We start from the raw sequence: 24,383 nt of genomic DNA, 5'->3' as shown, positions 1-24,383 counted from the left end.
AACCTGTGACTGATTGCAACAGTGGTGACCAGGTGATTGAAATTAAGAGTTTCTTTCAATTGTTCTAATTGAGACCAAAGGGAATTCTGGAATTTGCTAAAAGGTAGCTCAAGTTGCTGTCTTCTTGAGATTTTGCAATGCTGACTTTCACCTTCTGCACACAGTTTAGTCTAACTCAAACAATGTCATTTTAAAACCCACTGTTGTAGGGGCATTACCTCAAAGAGAAAACATTGCATTAGTGATGAGAAGGGACCAATTTAGTATGAAGCATTAGTATACAGGGATGGATATTCTTACATTGTTGAAGTTCACATCTCAGTGGAGAGAGACTAGAGCGATGGACGTTGAGTGTGCTTCTTGTCATATGGAACTATGAAAAGAACATTAAAAAAGAAATTGCAAACATAAGCAGGCTGTCACCTTTTCCTGTTGCACGAAAGTCCTCTTTCAGGTGTTTGCAAAGCATGTAGGATCTACATGGAAAGAATGGGGAGCTCCATTCTCTCTGTGTGTTGCCTTTCTCTTCTTCCTCCACTTGAAGACCATCATCTATCCATGCAGGCCCTCACTGAGATTTAGAAACCTGATTTTACAAGGTTCTAAATCATGTGGATAATAGGGATGGCGGAGAATTTCTCCCCGAAACTTCGGGGGGCCGAGCGCCAACGTGTTCGGCCCCCCGAACAAGTTTCGGGGAGAAATCCTCTGCCCCCCCGCCCCCCGCGGGACGGGACTTACCTTCCCTGAATGTCCCTCCCGGCGGCGGGTCTGGCTGGCGGTTCGTCCGGTGTTCGAGTGGGGAGGGAGCGGCAGCCGGTCTTTCAACCGGCTGCCGCCCCCGCCATTGCAATGAAAGAAAAAAAAAAAAAACGTCCCCTGATAGGCTACGTGACGATTCACGTAGCCTATCACGGCAAGATTTGCAAAGTCAGCTGTGATAGGCTACGTGAATCGTCACGTAGCCTATCACGGGTGACTTAAAAAAAAAAAAAAAAGCGCGTACGCGAATGGCGGCCCCCATAGGGAGCCGCCATTCGCGTTCCTTATTTAGTTGCTGTAGTCTACGTCAATGTTTACGTAGACTACGGCGAAAATAAGGGCAACGCAAATAGCGTTGCCCTTATTTTCGCCGTAGTCTATGTAAACATTGACGTAGACTACAGCAACTAAATAAGGAATGTGAATGGCGGCTCCCTATTGGGGCCGATATTCGCGTACGCGCTTTTTTTTTTTTAAGTCACCCGTGATAGGCTACGTGACGATTCACGTAGCCTATCACGGCTGACTTTCCAGATCTAGCCGTGATAGGCTACGTGAATCGTCACGTAGCCTATCAGGGGGCGTTTTTTTTTTTTTACTTTCGTGTTCAAGGCCGGGCGAGGCGAGAAAGCCTCCTCCCCGGCCTGAATTTCGGCCGGGCGAGGCGGGAAGCCTCCCCCCCCGGCCTGAATTTCGGCCGGGCGAGGCGGGAAGCCTCCCCCCCCGGCCTGAACTTCGCGGGGGGAGCAGCGAAGCGCTCCCCCCCACCGCGAAAAAGCTGCGAGAAAAGGTAAGTGACTTTCGTTCACCCCTAGTGGATAACCTCCATGGATAGAGAAGGTTGCCCACTGCAGACAGTTGCCATCTACAGGTGGTGGGCGTCAAGAGTAGGGATGTTGTGGGCATCCAGCTTGGGCTCCAAGCCTGGTGAGAAATTGTCACCAGAAATTGTCCCCAGACGCCAGTCCATGAATCTCCCTGCTTTCCTGGCTTGGCATACACCAAGCCAGGAGAGCATGAAGCCACCTGCTTCCTCACTGAGCTGCCATTCTATGGAAACATGGCAACTCATCTTATTTGTAAACATCCATTTCTGCAAATGGCAACTGTAAAGGGGCCATTTATGCAAGATTACAGGCAAGGAAGTGGCCCCTGTAGGGATGTACGAAAGTCACTTACCTGTTCGCGAATTATGCTGATGCTGGGGGGGAGGCGCTCCATCCCTCCCCCCCAAATTCTGGCCAGGGGGGGAGGTGCTCCGTCCCTCCCCCCCCGAATCCTGGCTGGCCGGCTCTGTTCCGCTCCGCAGTAATTCTGCGGAGCCGCCGGTCAGCTCCGCCAGCGGCTGAACATCCGGCCATTGACTAGCAGGGACGCAAATGGCAGTGGCCGTAGCCTATCACGGCTGATTAAAAACAAAAACAAAAAACGTGCGTACGCAAATGGCGGTGCCCAAGGGTGCCGCCATTTGCGTTCCTTATTTTGGCACGTCTAGTCTACGTAAACATTTATGTAAACTACGGCGAAAATAAGGAGAACGCAAATAGAGTAGACGCTATCCATGGGCGCCGCCATTTGCGTACGCGCACTTTTTTTTTTTAATCAGCCGTGATAGGCTACGTAAACATTTACTGAGCCTGTCACGGTGTTTTTTAAAATGTAGCAGTGATAGGCTACGTAAATGTTTACGTAGCCTATCACGTTTTTTTTTTTTTTTAAACTTGGAAATGGCAGCGGTGGCAGCCAGTCGGAAGACTGGCCGCCGCCGCCAAACTGCCGCCGGAACTGCCGCCAGAGCCGCCGCCGCCACCAGGAAGATCCGCCCCAGGTAAGTCCCTTCCCGGGGGGGGCGCGGGGGGGCGGGCCGTTCCGCCACCGATTTCGGGGGGCCGAATGTGCTGGCATTCGGCCTCCCCGAGATCCATGGCGGAACTTTCGTACATCCCTAGGCCCCGGTGACTCACGCAGCACAGCGAACAGGGGTGGGTGGCCGGTGGGGGACCAGTGAGCGGTGTACGACTCAGACCGTGCTAAGTTTGCCAATCCCTCATCAAGAACAGTGATGGAGGTGGGGTCAGATAGCACGTGTGTCCCCATTCCTCCTCACATTCAGGGCCTATACCAGGGGAGGGCAGCTTCCGGGAGCCATTCCCCCGGACCCATGGGAGGCCACACACCTCACTGCCTCAGCTGCCACTGTGCTGCCAAATTTGCTGCCAAAATTTTGTGGTGCAGGAGCAAAAACAAAGAAATCCATGTTCCTTTAAAATAAGGCATGTAGGGCTGCACACCTAGTTTTAAAGGGAAATCATTCCCCCTACCCCTGAGCTTCTGGGGGCATGATTTTGCTTTATAAATGCAAATTTGGTGGCATGGCAACAGGGGGAACAGAACAGGCTGACAAAAGGCACATGGGTTTTGTGCGGTGCCTATTGACCACTCTTGCCCTTTGCAAATGCTTGAAGAGGGCTAAAGTCAGGATGAAAAATCATATTTGTCAGATTGAATAATCTTTTAACAAGAGAAGATTCAGACATTCATTTTCACACTTGAAGGAAATTGGACCCAAGCACTGGAAACACCCATGATGACCATCATTTGAGTGATGTTGCAGGTGAACTGGGCCCATTCAAAGATGTGCATAGTTTGGCTGGTCCCTCGGTAATGCTTTCTGAATCATAGACTCATAGAGCTGCAGGGGGCTTTTAGGCAACGTTAGGGATGGCAGAGAATTAGGCCACGTAAGTCTTTACGTAGCCTATCACGGCTGACTACAGGGATGCAAACGGCAGCTATGGCCGGCGGCTCCGCGGAATCCCCACGGAGTGGAGCTGGCTGGCGAGGATTCCGGGGGGAGGGATGGAGCGCCTCCCCCCCCAAGCGGAACCCAGCGGAGCCAGGTAAGGGTCTTTCGTACATCCCTACCATGGACTCCAATGAGTCCCTCCGGAATCTGCAGCAGAACAAAAGCCTCACCTTCACCAGCCGGGGGAATCCGTGTGGGCTGGATCCTACCTGCTGCCGTCCTTCCGCTGCCACCTGCTGCCACCTGTCCTGTCTGCTGCTGCCTGTCTTTGGATGCAAATGGCATCCGGCGTAGCGGACGCCATTTGCATCCCTGCTCTTTGCTGTGATAGGCTACATAAAGATTTATGTAGCCTATCATGGCTAGGGGTGTACGAAACCCCACTTACCTGGCTCTGCTGGGGTCCGCAGGTGCAGGGAGGGAGGTGATCCGTTCCTCCCCCCGGAATCCTCGATGGGGGGGTGATCCGTTCCTCCCCCCCGGAATCCTGCCTGGCCGGCTCTGCTCTGTGGCCAGCCTGTGGAGCCACTGGCTGGGCCAATCTGCAGCGGGGCCTCCATCCGCTGCCGGGCTGCTGCGGACGCAAATGGTATCCTGCGTAGGGGCTGCCATTTGCGTCCCTGCTTAAGCCGTGATAGGCTACATAAATATATATGTAGCCTATCACGGGCTAGCGTAGGGATGCAAATGGTAGCTGCTATGATGGCTGCCATTTGAGGCCGCAGCAACCCTGCAGCGGCTGGAGCTGCCACCACTTCATCCACCGCTTCATCTACTGCTTCATCCACCATCGTCGCCGTCACATCCGCCACCAGGTGGGTCCGTCCTGGGGGGATTCTGTGGGGTGGCAGGGAGGGAGGTCATTCCACCATGGACTCTGGGGGCCCGAATTCTTTAGATTCTTTAGAATCCAGCCTCACTGGAGTCCGTGGCAGAATTCTCTGACATCCCTAATCACGGCAAATGGCAGGGACAGAAATGGCATCCGCTACGTTGGATGCCATTTGTGTCTGAAGAGCGGCAGTCTGGCAGTGGACGGACCCAGCCGGCAGCTCCGTGGACTTGCCGTGGAGTGGAGCCAGCCAGGGAGTATTCTAGGGGGAGGAAAGGATCGCTTCCCCCCCCCGCGTACCCCCTGGCGGACATGGAGGTGAGTTCCGTACACCCCTAGGCAGTGTAATCCAACCCCATGCTCCATGGAGGAAATTCAGAGCTAGTTTATCTCCAGTAGATGGTTCTCTAGCCTCTGCTTGAAAACCTTCAGACAGGGAGATCCTACAACAACTCCCCCTCCCCACACACACACACCAGGAATTGGTGCCATCATTGAACTGCTCTGACTGTGAAGATATTTCTCCCAATGTTCAACTGAAATCCACCCTCTTGTAATTTAAGTCCTAGTCCTAGCCTCTAGGGCAGCACAGAACAAGTCTTTGCTCTCTTCTATAGAAAGTCCTTCTGATTAGGGATGGATGGAGTGCACATAACCTGGTTCGTGTCATAACACATTTAGAAATGTGTTCATGAGTAAATCCCTTCTGTCCCATTTCTGTATGGAAGTTTTAAGGAAAAATCCTAAAAAATAATCTGCACAGTTCAAATCAATTTTAAAACAGTTTAAAAATGTTTTTATGAGGTGGTTGGGGGTAGGGATGTATGAGAATTTTGTTTTTGGTCACAAAACATGCCACCATGTCCTGATCAAATCTCTGAATGTGAGCACAAGCACAGGCACAAGCACATGTCCACCGAAAACATTAACAAATTGTTGAATACGTGCTCACGCTTGTCTCGTTCCCGATTCCCAGTTCGATTTGTGCAAATTTCATATTTTGCACAAATTTCCTCCAGACTGAATCAGTCTATGGAAGACATTTGCAGAAATTAGGAAATTTACACAAATTTGGGGATATGGCTAAGAACATAAGAGCATAAGGCCAGTGGAGGCTGGTGGCTCCGATTTCAGCGGGGCTGTGAATCCATTCTGGGTTTCAGTCAGCACCCGCCAGAAGTCTAAAAGAGCCATCCAAGGTGCTGGACATATTTGGGGAATGGGGTTCAGCACCTTGGCTAGTTCATTTAGAGTTCTGGCTGGTTCTGACTGAAAATCAGAGTGGTGCCACAGCCCCACTGACATTGGCGCCACCAGCCTGCATGAGGCTACTATTACCTTTACTCATGCTGGAGCCTCCCCAAACATAATTTTATGCCCAGGTGTGGAAGCAGACCTTTCAGCACTCAGTTCATGGGGAGAAATGATAATACTGGAACGGCGCCAGCCGCACAGGCGTTCCGCATAGAGATACGCAAGCATTTCTGAAACGGGTCAACGCTTTGCAAGGGTTCCAAGTGGAAGACTTACTTGGTAGTGACAGGAAGCACTAGCAATGCACAGAGTAGCACTGTGCAGTTGGGTCTAGATGCCACTTGAATTTCCCATAATGTCCCCATACAGCTTCACTGCTGTGTGCTGAAGGAAATTACAAGGGTGGCTAGTCCCAGCTGCCTAGCCCTGCTCAGGGTGTGTGGAGCCATCTTTTTTTTAAAGGAGGAACCAAGGCAGGTGCCAGTGCTGTTGGGCATTGGCAACCCAGCAGCTGCCTGAGGGTGCCCAGTTCTGACAATACCCTGATAAATCTCACAAGGCAAAAGATGCCTGAGTACTATTTTTATGGTCAGGGTGGTTTCACAGGGGTATTAAGTGCCTTGTACAGTCCTTTGCCAGTTCTTAGGACTAAAAATAGAGATGTCTTGAACTGGCCACAATCACACATACATTACATCCTATTTAGACTACCGTAATGCATTCTACGTGGGGCTGCCTTCGAAAACTGTTCAGAAACTTCAGCTGGTCCAAGGTGCTGTGGCCAAAAAGTTGACTGGATCCAGTTACAGGTAGTACATGACTCCTTTGTTACAACAGCTTCACTGGCGACTGGTCTAGAATCACTGAATCACGGAATAGTAGAGTTCGAAGGGGCCTACAAGACCATCGAGTCCAACCCCCTCCTCAATGCAGGAATCCAAGTCAGAGCATCCCTGACAGATGGCTGTTCAGCCTCGTCTTGAATGCTGTTTCCAGGCAGAATTCAAAGTGCTGATTATGACTTATGAAGGCCTATATGGCTTGGTTCCAGGCTTCTTGAAAGACCACCTTCTCACATACCAGCTTGCCCAGTTCTTAAGATCTCCAGGACAGGCCCTTCTTTCGAGACCATCACCTTCAGAAGTGCATTTGGGTGGCAACGCAAAAGACGGCCTTCTTTGTGGCCGCTCCCAGGCTACAGAACTCCCTGCTGAGGGAGGCGAAGTTCACTCCCTCTCTGCTGTCCTTCCACCAGGAGGCAAAGACCACTTCATGCAAGCAGGCCTTTTGTGTGTATGGGGGTCTGCTGAGCGGGATGTTGTTTCTACTCTGTAACTGTTGTGTTTTAAATTTTTTAAATTGTGGTTTAATGTATTTGCTTATCTCTATTTTATCAAGTTTTATTAGTGATTGCAAGCTGCCTTTGAGTGCCATTTTTGTCAGAAAGACAGGTTACAAATCAAATAAATTGATTAATTTTAAAAAGCAGGGGGGAAGGCCACATCTTAATTTATACAAGTTGCAGAATTAGGCTTTTCTTGTGCAAAATATGGGTTAACTTTGTACAGAAGTTTGTTTTTTTTCCCCCATTGCACATGGCTTTGAGTTTATTATTTTTTTTTAATCTTACAAGCATGGGGTATAAATTAGCTTCAAAGAGCATCCCTATCCACAATATGGTTAAACAAAACTGAATACAAGATGATTTAATCCTATTGAAGTACACAGGTCTAAGTAGGCTTAAATTCAAGCACTTCATTTTAACTGTACTGTTGATCTGGCTGTGAGATTATCAAATCATACACTCCAAAGTAGTTCCACTTAAGCCAATTGACTTTCTTCGTAGTAAGTGTTTCAGGATTAAAGCCATGATCATACCATGTTCTCGTTCTCTTGAAATTGATTAGAAACACATTATGAAGTTTAACAAGATGCAAAGTTAAGTATTATTGCATGTTTAAAGGAGAGCTTAATTCTGTTGCAATATTTCTCATTTTAATTGTTAATTTAAACCTCACCAGGATAAGTAAATGGATACAAATGCATAATTCATTTGTTTGAAGTGTGCACTTTAATAATGTGTCACTCAAATGACGATACATTAATCTAACTTGGAGAGAAAAGTAAAAATGCTGCAAATGAGGTTATTTTGCATTTTCTGTAATGGTATATCATGAATGAAATTGATAATTAAAGGTGATGGCCTAATCCAAAGAAGGAATTCAGTTTGTTAGAAGAGGTTACTTTTTTCATAAGTGTCTATGAAGAAAAAACAAAATGCATCAAACAAAAACAAATGTGCATCTTGATCTCATGTATGTTTTCTTAGCAGTATGCACTCTTGTGTTTAGTGGGCCCTCCAAAAGGATGCAATATAAAGCTGAAAAGAATGTGCTCCCCATTTTTCTTCAAATATTCCATTGACATGTGGTCAATTATTCTCCAGATATTATCTAAGAGCTCAAATACTAGCTGAGTATTTGTCAAATATTTGATTGCTATATTTGACACCCAATGGTTATTTACTTATTCATTCATTCACTTTTTTTTTTTGCATCCCATCTTTCTTCCAATCTAGAACACAATTGTGGCTAAAATGGGGAGGGGCAGGGTCACAAAGTGAGTCTTATAGATTTCATTAAGGGTGTCCCTACCTTGTACTTTCAAATAACTTCAGTACTGTCGTTCAGGCTACAATTCTATACGTATTTACCTGAGAATGAATGACAGGGAGATAGAGTCAGTAGAGAAAGTAAGGTAGAAGTGGAAGTTAAGACAGAGGAAATAGAATATAAAAGGGAGAGTCCTACTGCTCTGTTTAAATCAATATGCTATGGCAGCCAGCAAGCTACTTTGGGGGATGATAGAAGTCTGGCCTCAGTGGACAGGCTGAGTCACTTACTCAGTATCCTCTGGGGGCCACGGCCTTGTAGGAAGAGATGAGTGAACAAGAAATCTTTACAATCACCCAGATTTTCTGAACACCCCCTTGTAACTCATCTTGCCTTATTTCCTGCATTCATTAACAGGGGTGTTTCAAATGGGAAAAAGTGTGCATTTTAACAGGAAGAGTGCACTTTGTTTTACAAAGCTCACCAAAAATGCACATTTCCCCCCCCCCATAGAAAAGCATGAAAATGCACTTTTTTTCTTTTTTCTTTTTTTAGTATGAATGTAAGTTCAGGAATTTGTTAGCATTATCAGAGAATGTGTTATTCTTCTCACATTTACATCTGGGGCTGCAAACAGGACATGTCTGCATGATTTGCAAACATCAAGGACATTCTTGGGCATCCCTACTTGTAGGGGCTTCCAGGAACTTTATGGTCCCATTGAACTCAATGAGCCTTACTTCTGAGCAGGTATGTATAGGGCCGCACTGCCAGTTGCTCAGATTTCAGTTGTCTTAAGGCTATAGCACACTTTTCATTGTAATGACATTTTCTGCTAGGAGAATGCAACAGCTTTGTGAAAAAGGCAGCAGCCCTCACTGAGGTATTACCATCTCCACAGCTACATAATTCCCAGTTTAAGGCTGCTATTTAAGAGTTTCCAGGATTAACATGGAGTCAGTTTCCTTGGGAAATGGAGCAACTGAGATCCAAAGAGAGAAAACACTTCAAGGCAACTTTTCTGGCACTGAAAACTTCCAGACTTACTAGTCCTGATATATTTAATATAACTGATGACAACAACATAAAGCAGGCTTGTTGTGACACTTTCTTTAGGAACCACCATTCCTTCTACTATTGCACACTATTGTGCAAGTGGACCGAAAGCATGAAATGTATAATTAAAGCTCTAAAAAGGATCTGTTGTGTGTATGCCCTGGCCGTGGGCTTCCAAGATTCCAAGCACACAGGCGTACCCAATGGTTGTTGGATCAGACAATGCTCTGAATCAAGAACTTGGCTGCAAGATGACTTTTATATCATACATGTTATTCAGGCATAGCAGTGTGGTAATATGACAGGTGCAAACATTAATTAGAGTTCATCTACAACTTTCTCAGCATAGCTTAGCAGTGTTTGGTGTAGGGGTGTATGAAACCCCACTTACCTGACTCCGCCGGGTTCCGCTGGGGGGGAGGCGCTCCATCCCTCCCCCCGGAATCCTCAATGGGGGGGGAGGCCCTCTGCGCCTCCCCCTGGAATCCTGGCCGGCCGGCTCCGCTCCGCAGGGATTCCGCCGAGCTGCTGGCCGGATCCACCAGCAGCCGGACATCCGGCCGCTGGCTAGCAGGGACGCAAATGGTGGCGGCTGTAGCCCCCGCCGTTTGCGTCCCTGTATTCAGCCGTGATAGGCTATGTAAAGACTTACGTAGCCTATCACGTCTGGGTTAAAAAAAAAAAACGCGTACGCAAATGGCGGCTGTAGCCCCCGCTGTTTGCGTCCCTGTATTCAGCCATGATAGGCTATGTAAAGACTTAGGTAGCCTATCACGTCTGGGTTAAAAAAAAAAAAAAGTGTACACATATGGTGGCAGCTACGGCCGCCGCCATTTGCGTTCCTTAATTTTGGCCATCTTAGTCTACATAAATATTTATGTAGACTAAGACGGCGAAAATAAGGGGGAATGCAAATAGCGTAGCGGGCGCTATTTGTGTTCCCCCTTATTTTCGCTGTCTTAGTCTACATAAATATTTACGTAGACTAAGATAGCCAAAAATAAGGAATGCAAATGGCGGCAGCCGTAGCCGCTGCCATTTGTGTACGCGGTGTGTTTTTTTTTTAACCCAGATGTGATAGGCTACGTAAGCCTTTACATAGCCTTTCATGAATGGGGGGGGGGAAACAGACTGAAAATGGCGGCGGCAGCAGCCGTTTGGAAGACCAGCCGCCGCCGCTGGAGCCGCTGCCGTCCGGAACATCCGCCCCAGGTACGTCTCATCCTGGGGAGGATCCGCGGGGGGTGGAGGGTGGCAGGCCGTTCCGCCATGGAATTCAGGGGGCTGAATGCACTGGCATTCGGCCTCACCAAGATCCATGGCAGAATTCTCTGACATCCCTAGTTTGGTAACATATTTGGCAGAAGCAAGACTATCAGAATTTTCTCAGCATGGACACCTGTGGAAACATAGCTTCACTCTCAGGCACATCCTAGGCTCTGATAAGATAAACAGTACCAGAGCTTGTTAGCATGGAATGTGCAGAGGGGGTGCTACACCAGCCTTTGACTCATCTTATGAGCCAAGAGGCCCAACTGCAAAGGATTGCAACTAATAATGAACCAAAGCTAGGGATGTCAGAGAATTTCGCCACGAATCTCAGGGAGGCCGAATACCAGCGCATTTGGCCCCCCGAAATCAGTGGCAAAACGATCTGCCCCCCTGCCCCCCCCGGGACGGGACTTACCTTGTGCAAATGTCCCTGGTGGCGGTGGCGGCTCTGGCAGCGGTTCGGCGGCGGCGGTTCGGCGGCGGTGGCTGCAGCGGCCGGTCTTCCAACCAGCTGCTGCCACCGCCATTTCCAGTAGGAAAAAAAAAAGTGATAGGCTACGTAAACATTTACGTAGCCTATCACAGCTAGATTTTAAAAAAATACTGTGATAGGCTACGTAAATTTTTACGTAGCCTATCACGGCTGAGTAAAAAAAAAACAACAACCCGCGCGTACGCAAATGGCAGCGCCACCATTTGCGTTCCTTATTTTGGCACGTGTAGTCTATGTAAACATTTATGTAGACTACGGTGAAAATAAGGGGAACGAAAATAGCGTCGACGCTACGCTATTTGCGTTACCCTTATTTTTGCCGTAGCCTACGTAAATGTTTACGTAGACTAAAAAAAAGGTAAAGGTGTCCCCAACCAGTCGTGTCCGACTCTAGGGTGCGGTGCTCATCCCCATTTCTAAGCCGAAGAGCCAGCGCTGTCCAAAGACGCTTCTGTGGTCATGTGGCCGGCATGACTAAACACCGAGGTGCACGGAACACTGTTACCTTTCCCGCCGAGGCAGTACCTATTTATCTACTTGCAATTTCTTGCTTTCAAACTGCTAGGTTGGCAGGAGCTAGGACTGAAGACGGGAGCTCATTCCATCACACGGCACTCGGGTCTCGAACTGCTGTCCTGCTGACCTTCCGGTCTGCAGTTCAGCGTCTTAACCACTAAGCCACCGCGGCCCCTACACATGCCAAAATAAGGAACGCAAATGGCGGCGCCCATGGGCACCACCATTTGCGTACGCGCAGTTTGTTTGTTTGTTTGTTTGTTTTTTACTCAGCCGTGATAGGCTACGTAAACATTTACGTAGCCTAACACGGCTGATTGCAGGGACGCAAACGGCGGCGGCTATGGCCACCACCATTTGCGTTCCCGGCCAGCCAGGATTCACGGCGGGAGGGATGGGGCACCTCCCCCCCAGCCAGAATTTCAGGGGGAAGGGACGGGGCACCTCCCCCCCAGCCAGAATTTTGGGGCGAGGGATGGAGCACCTCCCCCCCACCGTGAATCAAATTTTGAGCAAGGTAAGTGACTTTTGTACATCCCTAAGTCAGAGAGCATTATGGATCTCCAAGCATCTTAAAACTATTGTTAGCTTGCTTACAGGCCTGGGGCCCTACGTTGTGTTATTTACAAGGTGGATGAAAGAGCAGTCATAATTTAGAAGACTTTTTTTTTTAAAAAATGCACAATTTTACCTATGCATTTCCTCCTGTGAGGGGGTGGGGAGCTTGGTTTCCTGGCTCTGAGGTTGGAGTGCTGTCTCTGGCCTAGGGGTTCCAGGAATCTGAAATATCCTATGTCCCCCAGATGCTGTCTAGGGGACATATTATCATTCCCTCCATTATTTTAGACCTTCCTGATGTGAAAAAAGTGATTTTGCAGGCATGGGCAAGATTACAGGAGGTTGTTAGAAATTGGAATATGGCAACAAGCAATCAGTGTTCTCAGAGTATATATGTAGTGTGTGTGCGTGTTTGTGCGCGCGTGTGTGCTCATGATGTGATAACTTTTTAATTACATTCCACTATATGTAATCTTATCCAATTGTACAAGACCACCCTTTAATTAATCATGTCACTGTAACTCACCATCACTTGGCTCAGAATATCAATTTGTCCAGTGCTCAATGTCCTGCTGTCTGTGTTCCAGAGAGAGTGGCCTTTTCCACAAAATTTCTTCTCTGATTTGTAATGTAAAATGAGATTCTGAGCATAAACAGTCAACATTTGCCACTGACAGCCAGCTGATAGGGGCATTTTAGAGAATTGTGGGTTCTTCTTCTCAGATTGTGGGCTCTTTAGAGATGTGTGGGCTCTTCTCAGGTTGGCTTGGAGATATTCTGGGCTTTCAAGACCCCCCCCCTAAAAATCCTGAGCCAGTCTGAAGGCTTGGAATGCTGTTATCCCTCCCAAGTCCACCTCTGCCACTCTTCTGCATGCCTTAAAGCGGGGGGATGGGAGGCCCTCCAGATGTTGTGGGACAGCAACTTCCATCATTGATCACCATTGGCTGTGCTGTCTAGGAATGCCAGGAGTTGCAGTTCAACAACATCTGAACGGCCACACCACTCCCCATCACTGCTCTAAAACGAACTTCATCAACACATGCATGGGATTGTGCTGTAAGTCTTGCTAGAGCTCAGGAGAAGCTTCCTGAAGATCCTTCATTAACTTTTGCATTTGATCAGGCCAGTAGCCAGCTTCAGGTACTGAGAAACTGAAACTGATGGATATATCCATACCTACTTATAAGCCACTTATAAGTGGTTTCTTTTGAAGGAGAGCAAGGTAGCCACTAATGATTTTGCAATAAACAGCCACTCTCTTGGAGTATGGTAGGGGGAAAAAAGGAGAATCTTTAGAACAATGGTAGAACAGCTGTAAATAAGACTATGGTTTGTATCCTAAGATTAGTTAACTAAAGGCACAATCCTATGCATGTTTAGACAGAAAAATGTCCTACAACCTCCAACATTCCCCAGCCAACATAGCTTGCTAGGGAATGTTGGGGGTTGTAGGACATTTTTCTCTCTAAACATGCATAGGATTGCACCCTTAACTAAGTACTTGGGGGAAACAGTCTTGTGAGGTTGTAGAAGATGGCTACATCTTCCTGGTTCCTGGTGCATCTTTGTGTGCTCAGAACATCCATGGCAATGCAGGGAAGAATGCCAGTGCGCTTACATGAGGTAGGGGACTCTACAACTTGCCCAGCATTCACAGCAGCCTGCATCTTGGCCTTTGTTTTTATTTCCCAGCTGATTAAATGGAAAGACCTGATACCACTTAAGGGTACACTAAAGCATGCCATTTTTTTTCATGATTGCAAGGTAGTATTTCCATAGGTTTCCCTGGTGTGTTCAGAGTTCCCATTGTCTTTCAGGTGGGCACTGCTGATCGAGGTCTGTTTCACTTGAGAACAATGGCAACATGGGTTTTTTTCCCCTTCAAGATATTATCTGAAAGAGTCCTAGAATGCTTGCCAGCTGGTAAAAACCATCTGAAGATATTAATGTAGTATTTTTCTTTTCTTTTAAAGAAACAAAACGAAAATGCTTTAGTTGTAAAAGAGAAATAAAGGTGAATATATTTGCTGTTTGGCTTTATGGTCATTTGAAAGAGTGGGAGTATCAATAAATAATGTTTGCTTAAACATTGATCACAGTTTGGAAGATACAGAATGAAAGGATGAATGCTTCTTTGCAGTAAGTTTTGAAGGCCATACAGAATTGACTAATGGTGCATTTTTGCTGGTCTTGCATCTCTTAAGAAGGAGCAGCTAAACACAGAAAGCCACTTTTGGCTTTATTTGGTTACCTGGGAATGTTGTACATCTTGCCAGAATAGTGAGAACCTGACAAGGGCTGAGCTGTGTGAAATCTTAGCTGAAGGAACACACTTTACCCTGGATAAATCACACTGGAGCCTCCGGGTCAAAGGAATAAGAATGTTTGCATTTTATTGCAGGAAGTACATGTTGTATAGGAAGATTCCCAACTCAAGATGGAGGGAGACCCAAAGTAGGGTTCTCCAGGTGGCCATCAAGCCCCTGCCCCACTGGTGCACCCCCAGACCTGCACCTGACCCTCCCCCCCAGCTTGCTGAACTACCTGCACTCACCATGGGCCCATCTGGTGAGGTCTGCAATTGCCCTTTGGCAAAAAAGAAAAGAAGAAAAGAAATGGCAATTGCAAAAATGCATACATTTGATCTTACATAAAATGGCAGCGTGAATGGCTGATATATGCAAGATTACAGGTGTAAATAGGCCATATGGTGATGCATTTTCTCTTTTTGGTGGTGGTGCATAAGTGGACACCTTAAATTAGGTAGAGATAAGAGGCAAGAGACTATCTGCCCAAAATTGGAAGGAAGGGAGGAAGGAAGGAAGGAAGGAAGGAAGGAAAATAAAGATGTTCTAGTAATGTCATCTCAGAATGTATCTGCTTGTATGATGTGTAATATAGTTTTCACAGAAGATGGCAAAAGTTATTTTGAATATGTGAAGAACTCTATGTCTTCAGCCTGATCTGATTAAACTTAAATCAGATAATAAAAGGGCAACCTATTTATGAGACCTAACCTTTCTTGTTAGCCATGCTTTTTACCCAGGTCAGATTCCAAACTGTGCCCACAGAATTACTGGCTGGCAAATTTATGTGGATCAGGACAGATTGAAGATACCATGTATTACATCTTGTGCTGCCCATTATATAATTCACCTAGGGCTTGGTGTCTGTCTGTCTGTCTTTTCTCCAGAGGTCTTTAGAAGGTTAATCGGAAAACTTCAACATTAGATAGTTGCTGGCTGATGTAGTTAAGTTTGTTACTATAGGGTAGCTTTATATACATTGGCAGCAAGACAGTTGAGAGTGAACAGGGGGAGAAATGATGAGACGACACCAATCGATTTGGGATAAACAGGGCCACATTTATTGATAGATTACAATCTGCAAAGAAAGCACTGGCGGGCACCACCAACAAGACCAACATGACAGGTGTAGAGTGAGGCATTCATTGTCTGTGGCGAGGCATCCACCCTCGCCCACCAATTGAACATACCCAGTTCTGGGCTGGGAGACCTTCCCCTGTCACCCTCCCTCGAGCCACAGAACCCGAGTGGGTGAGGAGGGTTGGCCTCAAAGGTAAGCCGTATCTCCCAACTGGGGACACAAAACCCAGAGCCGGAAGCCTCGGGCCTTACCAGTCACCTGAAATGGTGCCTACGAATGCTCACCTGTCCACTCCCCCAGTGGAGAGCCCGCCTGGAGCCGCTGATGCAGCTATGTGACCAGAAGTTCGTACCGTTGAGGTGATAAATTAACGTATGCAGCTCTATATCGGAACTGCAGTGCGAAATAGGCAAAAAACCCCAGAGGCTGACCAATGCAGCTAGGAGCCAAAATTCCTACTCGGCCCCCAATACGGCGACCAGTAAGACCCACACTGCAGTAAGGGTGGGAGGGAGGGAGCTGGAATAGCTGGAATGAGGAGGCAGCAGGGCAGCGCGGCCTAAATAGCGGCTGGCTAGAGCCACCCCTTGGTGACGCCAGGGGCGAAGGCCAATGGCCTTCGCCCTTGTCCCATCCTTCCCCCACCACCTGCAACAGCCCCCCTGCCACAGCCTCCCCGCCACAGCCCCCCCCCCCCGGCCAGGCAAGCTGGGCTCGGGATGAGGGTACTTAAGAGTAATTTTCTTGACCCACAATAGTGTTAATTTGGTGATCTGTATTTCTAGAATTTTATGACGATTTCTCTGGATTAATTGTTTCTGGGGTTTTTCTAATATTTTGTATTTTGTGACTTGTATTGCAATGGTCACTGGCTGCAAACAATACATTTGACTGAGTAGTGAAGAAAGAAAGAAAGAAAGAAAGAAAGAAAGAAAGAAAGAAAGAAAGAAAGGGATATTGTATCAAGAGTACTTGGAGTATTGAAGTAAGACAACAGATCTATGGTTTGGAATTTTTAAATGTTTGAGTCAACACCCAGCAAGGATCCCATGATGCCCTAATTATGTCCTTGTGTAGCTCTTTTGTGTATTCTAAACAGGGTTGTGCAGGAGAAAATACCCCCCCAAACAAATACCACCACGGTTTTCTTATGAAAACTCTCTTGGCTTAACTCAATATTCTTCAGATGTTTTGCACAGGGAGTCTCCCCCACAATTCAGACAGATAGCAAAAAGGATCCCTTTTTAGTAAACAATTGAAAAGGGTATACAGGTAGGAACACAGCCTAACTACTGTCCAAGTCAACTGTAAATAGAACTGAACCCCCACCACTAAACTACAAATAATTATCACCAGGATTGGCACAAGTAGGGTATAACATGGTATAGAATGGATTTTAAATAGGGTGGCCAAATACACATTGCCAAAAAAGAGGACAGGCATAATTAAAAAAAGAGAACGTAGATTTGTGTAACATTTACATATGCTAATTTATATGTATAGATGTTGTATTGTGTTTTTAGAGCTTTGTATTTTAGTATAATTTATTCAGTTTTAAAATAGCATGATGCCTATATAACTCATTTTATAGGTGTAATAATAATAATAATACATCATATTTAAGAATCTGCCTTACATTGAGTTAGGCCACTGATTCATCTGCAGGAAGAGGTCTTCACCATTTTAAGTTTGGTCTTAGTTCTGCTACCTTCTTTATTATGGGATACAAGAAGTTGAATCTGAGACAGTATATCAAGATTCCAACATCCAGATTTTTGGATGTAACATGTATCATTTACCATCATCCTTCTATTCTCTTTTTCTGTGGCCATTTCCAGCATTAATTTCCCTACCTTTTAATGATGTAGAATGGAATAGCCTCCCTAAATTATAATAAGAAAGAGGTATTTCTCTCTACCTTTGTCAATAGGCTTAGCAGAAATCCATATATCCAGTAAATGGACAAATAACTGAACGCTAGAGATATTTATACCTTATAAAGAAAGAAGATCAAGACTGCTAATATCCAACTACTCCTAGTAATTAACTCAAGAAAGTGCCTCATTGTTTGCTGACTTATTATTGTATCAACTTTTTATTATATGAATTATAATGTTGTAAGCTTCTGGCCTTAAAAATATTTTAAGTAGAAATAAATTGTTAGATATGCATGGAAAATTATCATTATTTATTCCTGCCTTTGAAGATGGTTCAGAAGCTGCAGCTTGTGAAAAATGCGGCAGCTAGACTCATAACGGGGACCAGAGGGCCTGACAATATAAGACAGATTCTGGCCTGCTTGCACTGGCTGCCTATATGCTTCTGAGCCCAATTCAAAGTGCTGGTTTTTACCTATAAAGTCTGACATGGCTTGGGACCACAGTACCTGATGGAACGTCTCTCCTGCCGTGAACCGAACCATACACTATGCTCTGCATATAAGGCCCTCCTCTAGAATTCTCCTCCAAGGGAGGCTCAGAGGGCGGCAACAACGGAGAGGGCCTTCTCAGTGGTGGCTCCCCATTTATGGAATAATCTCCCTGATGAGGCCCACCTGGTGCCAACATTGTCATCTTTTCAGCGCCAGGTTAAAACTTCCTTCTTCACTCAGGCATTTGGCAGCATATAAGGAGTCTCCTTGATTGTCTGTGGCTGATTGTTTTAGATATATGTTGTTGTTGTGTGTACTACTTGTTCTATGTCATTATGTGAATGGTTTATACCTTATATAAAGTATTTTAATGGTTTTTTTAATTTTTGTGAACCGCTCAGAAGCTTCGGCTATGGGGTGGTATAGAAATATAATAAATGAAAAGAATGAAATGATCAGGGATGAACTCTCTTGATTTTTAGTGTATTCTATCTAAAGAAATATATAAGTGAAAATGGAAGATAACATGGGGTGTTTCTTCTTCTTAGTGTAGCTGCTTCTGGTCTATTTCTGCCTCTCTGTTAAGGAAATTTAGAAAAGCAGCAAGGAGAGTTTTAAGGAAAATGCAGTTCACTACATATATTTCAGTGAAGAGGTGCATTGTGTCATGAACATAGATTTGTGCTTTGTCTTGCTTTACGGTGAATTAGAATGGAACCCCCCCCCCCCAGCTCCTTTTTCAAGTTTGCTTCTCAAAGCACTATTAAGGTGTCAAAAACGGGGTTTATTATTTCTGAACAGATGATTAAGATCAGGGCTTCTTCCAAGCAGTGACAGGCCGCTGATGAGGTCGTTCACTTGGTGGAACTGCTGGCAGGCGACTCTCTCCGTACTGATGATTCAGCACCAGGAGGTGGGCAATGGAGGCTGCATGGTTGTGGCGGTGGATGCCACAGCAATGCAAGGTTGCTCAGCTGGAATGGATGAGCTGTAGAAAACTCTCTTCAGATTAACTCAAAATTATCCTAATCTCCTCTCCCCCAAGTCAGGAAAAGGATGTGGTTCAGTGTTCATCCACTTGCAGTCTAAAATAGTCCAGTCCATTCTAGCTCCTCAAAACTCCACTAAATCCTTGTCAATTTGTACTTCATGTGTAGATGAGGACCACAAACCATTACCTTAGAACATCTCCTGAAGATTCCTCCTCCCAGATACTATGAAAAAGCACATGGATCTTCCACGACATAAACCCTTAAATAGCAAGTTTATTTTGAATACATTGAGTTGTGGGGATTTCTGGTGGTTCTGATAGATTAGCTTTTTCAAGTGACTCATGGACCTTTATTTTTCCACTTCCCTTGCTTTCCTGATTCAGAAATATACTACCAAATCCCACAAGAATTAATGTCCCAAAATCATGATGATAACATGCATCCTTCTGCTGTTTTGGTGGTATACAATTTAAACCCTGGTTTGCTTAAAGAGATATATTTACACAATATTAAAGCCTTGCACAGACATTGCCTCTATGTGTTTACTCTATGGATGTTGAACCCCTTTTGGTCCAAGGGCCAAATTCTATTTCATAGTTGCTCTTGGGGGCTGCATTCTAGTTGCAGGTGGGGCTGAAGTCAGAAGGGTGGGCCCAAAATACCAGCATATTGTAATTTAAAGCTCTTACTACCAGTATCTATTTTTGTTTGTTTGTTTGTTTGTTTATTTCATTTCATTTCTATGCCACCCAATAGCCGAAGCTCTAAATCACTGGACTGGATCTAAATCACTGGAGAGGAGAGGCATTTCAACCTTTAGAATGGGGAAAAAAGACACAGAAACAGTCCGGACTAGGAATGTGCAAACCCACCCCCATCCGGGTTCTCTGGGTGCCCTCCCAGCCCCAGCCTCTGCTCACTGGTCCCCAGACTGCGTTTGAGCCCTTCCTGCATTTGGCGAGCGGCCCACCCTCATGCCGGTGGTCTCATTGAGCTCTGCAGTTGCCATTTTTTAAAAAATAAAATGGTGATCGCAAAAATGTGCATATTGCGTATGCACAAAAATGTGGATTTTTGCGAATGCACATATTTGCATATGTGCAAAATGTGAATTTTCACATGTGCAAATATGCACATTTGCAAAAATGCGCATATTTGCACATACGCAAATATGCACATTTTGGCGATCGCCATTTTATTTTTCAAAAAATGGCAACCGTGGAGCTCGATGAGGCTGCTGAGGTGAGTGCGGGCTGCTCGCTGAGTGCAGGCAGGGGGCGAGAGGGGGCAAGGGCTCAGCGAGCAGGGCTCAGGGTGCAGGCAGGGGGGTTTCCAACAGATTCCTGGATGGAATCGGGTACCCGCACCATCCCTAGTCAGGACCTGAGTTCCCAAAGATGACCCCCAAGACACAGTAAAAACTATTTATTGCCATAATTCCAGTCAACAGGTTTATTCCTTTACAGCCTGACTGAAGATCCACAGATAATGGTTCTCAGCAAAGAGTTAAACCAGGTTCAGTCCATGAACAGCAAAACCAAACCTCAATTAGTCCTGCACCAAACTGGCAGAATAAATTCCAATAAGTTCAGAAAGTCCAATACAACATAAGGAAACTTTGCAGGTTATCCAAGCATTGTCTTTAGCAAAGACTTACTGCTAAATACTCTGGCTTAAATACAGGGGAGTGGCCACTAAGGATCAGTATCAGACATTCAATCCTGGGAGGGAAAGTGGCTTCCTAGATGATTGCTGTACCTCACAGGACACCTCTGCTCCACCCTCTTTAATTGACGCTGCCATAAGGGAGACACCCCTAAACCACCATCTCCCAGGGAGATACCTCCTCCTCTTTCCCTGTTCCCATGGAAGATCTCCCCTGGTTGAGAAGCAGGGACCTCCATCAAGGTCAGGTCTCTTGGCTGTGGACATAGACAGGTTGTATCAGCATCCTGCATCTCTCCCCCTCCCAGCTGGCAAGCCAGTGGAGGGCCTGGTAGCACTGAGTTCTCAGGCTCCTGGTTTCCCATGGCTGGGCCTGATTCTGCAGTGTCTCATTCTGGCTCAGATTCAGAGTCAGAGTCTATAGCTCTCCCCAGACTGGAACAAGGCCTCACAAAAGCCAGGGAACCAACAAAAGATATGTAGTTTGGGGAAAGGGGCATGGCCATCAAGGGAACCTCAGAGGGCCAGATTTGGTCCCTGGGCTTAAGGTCCTGCATCCCTGGTTTACTCTATGAATGGAGTAGGGAGTGGGCCTTTTCCTGCTGGCCACACCCCAAACATGGCACACTCCACTGGTTCTCACATGTCTGCACCGGGATATCAGTGGGCTGGTGGGATATCAGGCACAGTCTGGTTTAAATTTTACTTTTTAATTTTCAAAACTGTACATAGAGAAGATAGGGGTTGGGGAGAGGGTCATATCCTACTTTATATAACGTGTCCATGATCTCAGACACTAAACCTCAGAAATGTATTTAAAGTTGAAGTAAGGGTTCAACAAAAGTATAGAAATCTGCTTAGGTCTTGTAAGTTGTTTAGCACTTCATTTGAAGCCTTTTCCTTTCTTTTTTCTGGCAAATCTTCTTCCAATTTTTAAATGGAGTTAAATGTGTTACAAACTAAAGATGGACTGATCTGATCTGTCAATCTCAGTCTTGCCGAGAGTGTCCCTTTTTCGAGATCCAGCTCATTCTGTCCTATCTCTTCATGAGTGTGCTTTCACCCCCCTTCTTTTAAAAATATCCATATGGAAATCTGTAATGTTGGTTTTTTGTGCACATTTTTAAACATATACATTTCCCCCAAAAGACTTTATATTTCTGAAATGCTGTTTTGTGCAGCCTTTTCTCAAATATACACATTTAGAACAGTTTTCAGTGTGCGCACATCATGTGCACGTTTTTCCTGAGATGCGTTGTATCAGGAAGTTGCAAAAAAGCAGATTTGGGGATGTAATTTTGTCTTGGCTTGCTAAAAAACTTGGGAGGTGTGAATTAGGCCTAGCGACAAAAAAACAAACAAAAACAAAACACCCTTCAACCAAAAGAATGTCTCGCCTATTGCTAGTTAAAAGGCAACCAATGAGAAATTTAACTAGAACATCACTTGTTTGGTGATCAAAGGAGGAAGAGTCATCTCTTGGTTTTGAACCAGACTCCAGTGCAAGAACCTGTTCAGCAACAGCACAAGGTTTTCACCTGTCAGCATTAGCTTGATATTAGTTTCTCAACATGAGTGACAAGGGAGACTAGTGCTGGCTGCTTTTTCACACCAGACATTCTTAATAGATGTGCTTGGAACAGAATATAAAGTTTCTCTTGTCAGGTGGTATACTATTTAAGCTGCCTTATTTGCTTAAAGGGATATTTACACGATACCTCAGGATATTTTGCCACATAAATAGATGTCTTACACAAAATGCACCCCCCACTCCTTTTGATCCAAGAAGGAGCAGCCTGGGGGTTAGTTCTTCTGAAACTTTTCTAGGCCTCCCCCAAAATTATTAGTAACAAGATCTTACTGCAGGCCTCACACGACCATGCCTCTGAGGCTTTTTATTTTTGGAGACTCTGGAACACATGTAATAACAAAATGACTCTTAATGGCAGAAGAGCACATTACTATGATTATTATGAAAGATAATTTTAACTCTTTCAGATCTAGGTAAGCAGCGTCAGCCTTCAATCATTTCAGTGTCCTGGAAAAGAAATAGCTCCTTGGCGTGAGCAAATGAGTGCTATCAGTTGATTATATATAATTATTATATAATTACAGTTGTACCATGCAGGGAACAACCTGCTCCTCAGGATAATCATGATGCTGACCCAAAGAACTCCAGGTATTTATGATGAAACTCTCCGTATTTATCTGTCTGGTAAAAGTGAGGGGTCAAGTGGTCAGAAAGTGCCTCACAAGAAATTACTTCCCAAATAACAGCCTTGTGGCGAGTGTTCATGTTAGCTTTCTGCACCACAATTATAGCAGGAAAGTAGTGGATGATAGACCTCTAAAAGTTAGAGAAAATTATTAATATTTCTTGGGGATAAAAATGAATGAAAAGCTTTCCTTCCTTCCTTTCTTTCTTTTATTTATTTACTACATTTCTATACTGCCCAATAGATGTAGTTCTCACAATTAAAGCTATAAAATAGAGTACAATAAAATACAATATAAAAGTTTAAAAGTTTAAAACAACAGTATAAAATTTTTAGAAATAGTCAAATAGAACTTAGCAGCAGGGCAAAGATGTAAAATACAATAACAGATTTAAAATAGAAACTGAAAAACTAATGTGCCTGGGAAAATAAAAAGGTCTTCATCTGGTGCCAAAAAGAGCACTATGTAGATGCCAGGTTATTCTCCCTAGGAAGCTCATTCCACAACTGGGGTGCCACAACAGAAAAGGCCCTCTTCTTAGTAGCCATCCACTTCACTTCCTTTGGCAGGTTCTCCTGGATGAGGACTGCCAAAGATGACCTTAGGGTCCAGGCAGGTGCATATGGGAGGAGACTATCCATATATATATATATATATATATATATATATATATGGAGGTGTGTGTTTCCTTTTGTAGGGTATTTTTCCATTTTAGGTAGGAATAAATATAGAGCTATCGATGTTTGATTCTCATAAAAAACAGTTTTCTCTAATGTAGGAGTGCATGACCTATGGCCCGTGGGTGGGGTAGCCTGCCTGGGAACCCAATTGAGCCTTCCAAATTTCCCCAGATGGGTGGTTTCCTAGCCTCTCTGTGTTTTTTCCCCATTCTAAAAGATGGAATGCCTCTCCTCAGGCTTGGTAGTAAGAGCTTTAAGTTACAATATGCTGGTATTTCTGGCACTTTGGCCCCAGCCTGTTTTGCCATTGGCCTGCACTGGATTCTCTAAAATCGAATTCAACTCTTGGGCTGAAAGAGTTTCAAGACCACTGGTTAATGGATTTAGCAATGAGCATGGCAAGATCAAGAAGAAGCCAGCTGCAATCCTCCTAGACATATTTACCTATGAATACATCCCACTGAACTCAATGGGGCTAACTCTTGAGTAGACATGTATAGGATTGCATGGCTCCGGTTCTAAGCCATATTTTCTCAGGATGGTCTTGGGCAGTCACTGTCAGGGTTGTAAGTTAAAAAATAAAACACACACACATAAAAGTGTACATGAAAATTGAGGTGACTAACAAAATGTGATTTCAATGCATTAAGAACTGAATATATGTACGTGAATGAGTAATGAAATGAGTAAGGTCTTTAACAGGAACGCTTGCCAGATTTGTAGGGTCTGGTTCCATGGAGAACCTTCTTGGTCTGCAGCTTCTGAATAGAGTTGCGGATTAGAACATGGTCTGCTCTGGAAACTGTACTTCTCTCACACTTAATTGAATTCCCCCACTTTTTATTTTTTATACTTTGTTGGAGTAGTAAGAAAGCACAGTGCCTGCCTCATGGGTTCCAAATGCTTC

This window comes from Heloderma suspectum, chromosome 2 (genome assembly GCF_057233095.1).
Source record: "Heloderma suspectum isolate Gila_16-S chromosome 2, 16-S_ref, whole genome shotgun sequence".
Classification (NCBI taxonomy): domain Eukaryota; kingdom Metazoa; phylum Chordata; class Lepidosauria; order Squamata; family Helodermatidae; genus Heloderma; species Heloderma suspectum.
The sequence above is the reverse complement of the archived record's forward strand: the minus strand, read 5'-3'. Positions refer to the sequence as shown.